A 2,519-nucleotide genomic window follows, 5' to 3' on the forward strand; every position below is an offset into this window, starting at 1 on the left:
TCTAAAGTATATGTAGTTAGGTTTTAACAGTAAGATAGAACATATTCTCATAGCACACCCCTTAAAAAGTCAAGAATAATACTGAGAATTAAGTACAGTTCTATCAAGAACTAGAAATGAATTCTGTGTGCATAGAGTCACTTAAAACAAAGTTCCTTGTAAGTATAATACATCTATGGATGTGAATTTCAGTGGCAAACATTAACTTCCAAACAACTGACACCAAAGGAATTTCCAATCAAAACACAAGCATGGTGGCTTTCATTCAATGTAGAGCTGTGATAATTCTATAAAGAGACCCTGAGTCCCTAAGTCCTGTAATATGATTTTACCCTGTGACACTAATGCAAAACACATCAACTCTAATGCACAGATTCTGATGCAGCATGATAAAAAGATAGCCTTTATCTATATCAGAAAATGCTGAGTTGTCCAGTGCAGTATAGGCTGGTCATTGCTGATCTACTGAAATTCTACATCCTCCAGACTGAGCAGTATTGTAGGACTCACAAATATTACATTTCATGCCTAATATATGGAACTGGACTGTAGATTTTCCATTGCAATCATTGCAGAGAATATCCACAGTCATGTTCTGATATTCTGATGGCATAGGAGTCTGTGCTACCTCATCATCCAGCTGTCTCCAGTACCTAGTCATATCTAAAGCAGAGTGCATATATAATGGACATCTGTAGCCTTCTTTCAACATTTCTTCATAACACGTTCTGTGTAAAAGATGTCCACACGGCAAGACATGAGCAACAATACAGATGTGTGAATGTCCTGCAAACATATTGGACAATTCTGCTGGGAAACATTTTCAATACACTTGTGCTTTCCTTGCAGATTTATTGTGAGGCATAAGTTACATTTCAGACAGTGAAAAAAATCTTCCTTCAGACCAATCCTAAAAATTCCACAGTTTTCACAGTGATACTGTTTCTTGTCTTTGTCAAACAGATGGCACATACTAAAATAATGTTCTCCAAACAGTGTGCTACATTCTTCACAAGTCTGTTGTGCACGTTGGATTTTTTCACAGTTTATGCACTGCACTTCCTTTACTTTAAAGTGATCTAGCAGATGATCTTCATTGTTATCATGACACAACTGGCAAGAATAAAGCTTGTCACAGCATGGTGCCTTCAGGAGACATCCTCTGTCATTGTGCTCGCAGCCCCGCCGCCCTTGCGCTTGCCTACGGGCGCCGTCTTCCCGCGCCGAGGCCGCCATCTCCTCCACCTCCTCCACCTCCCCTCAAATTCCACGGACCCTTCCCCCAGGACGAAAGCTACGCCCTGAGAAGCGTCACAGCTCTACCCTACCCCGTCCTGGGTACAGCTCCCCAGTAGTTTGTATCTCTTAATCCCATAACTTTATATTGCCCCTCCCCTCTCGTCATTGGTAACCACTAGCTTGTTCTCTATACCTATGAGTCTTTTTCTGTTTTGTTGTATATATTGATTTGTTTTATTTTTTAGATTCTACTTATAACATATGGTATTTGTCTTTTTTTTTTTTTTTGCGGTACGCGGGCCTCTCACTGTTGTGGCCTCTCCTGTTGCAGAGCACAGGCTCCAGACGCGCAGGCTCAGCGGCCATGGCTCACTGGCCCAGCCGCTCCGCAGCATGTGGGATCTTCCCGGACCAGGGCACGAACCTGTGCCTCCTGCATCAGCAGGCGGACTCTCAACCACTGTGCCACCAGGGAAGCCCTGTCTTTTTTTTTTAAATAGATCTTTATTGGAGTATAATTGCTTCACAATACTGTGTTTGTTTCTGTTGTACAACAAATTGAATCAGCCATATGCATACATATGTCCCCATGTCCTCTCCATCTTGAGCCTCCCTCCCATTCTCCCTATCTCACCCCTCTAGGTCATCTCAAAGCACCGAGCTGATCTCCTTGTTCTATGCTGCTGCTTCCCACTAGCTAACTATTTTACATTCAGTAGTGTATATATGTCGATTCTACTAACTTCGCCCCAGCTTCCCCTTCCCACCCCATGTCCTCAAGTCCATTTTCTATGTCTACATCTTTATTCCTGCCCTGCAACTAGGTTCATCAGTACCATTTTTTTTTATTCCATACATATGTGTTAGAATACGGTATTTGTTTTTCTCTTTCTGACTTACTTCACTCTGTATGACAGTCTCTACGTCCATCCACCTCACTACAAATAACTCAATTTCGTTACTATTTATGGCTGAGTAATATTCCATTGTATATATGTGCCACATCTTCTTTATCCATACATCTGTCGATGGACATTTAGGTTGGCTCCATGTCCTGGCTATTGTAAATAGTGCTGCAGTGGACATTGTGGTACATGTTTGTCTGACTTATTTCACTAATCATTGCACTCTCCAGCTACATACATATTGTTGCAAAAGGTAGACTTTCGTTCTATTTTATGGCTGAATAATATTTCTTATATGTGTGTATATATATCTATAGATATAGACATATCTATACATCTCTCTCTCTCTCTCTCTCTCTCTCTCTCTCTCTCTCT

General features: G+C 41.2%; 1 pseudogene; it reads right to left on the minus strand.

Moving 5' to 3' along the window:
* Positions 1-436: 436 nt before the first annotated feature.
* Positions 437-1,260, minus strand: LOC113623021 (RING finger and CHY zinc finger domain-containing protein 1 pseudogene; annotated as a pseudogene).
* Between the last annotated feature and the right edge of the window lie 1,259 nt (positions 1,261-2,519).

Source organism: Aethalodelphis obliquidens, unplaced genomic scaffold, assembly GCF_003676395.1.
Source record: "Aethalodelphis obliquidens isolate GAN/ISIS:26980383/991018 unplaced genomic scaffold, ASM367639v1 scaffold10, whole genome shotgun sequence".
Taxonomy (NCBI): Eukaryota; Metazoa; Chordata; class Mammalia; order Artiodactyla; family Delphinidae; genus Aethalodelphis; species Aethalodelphis obliquidens.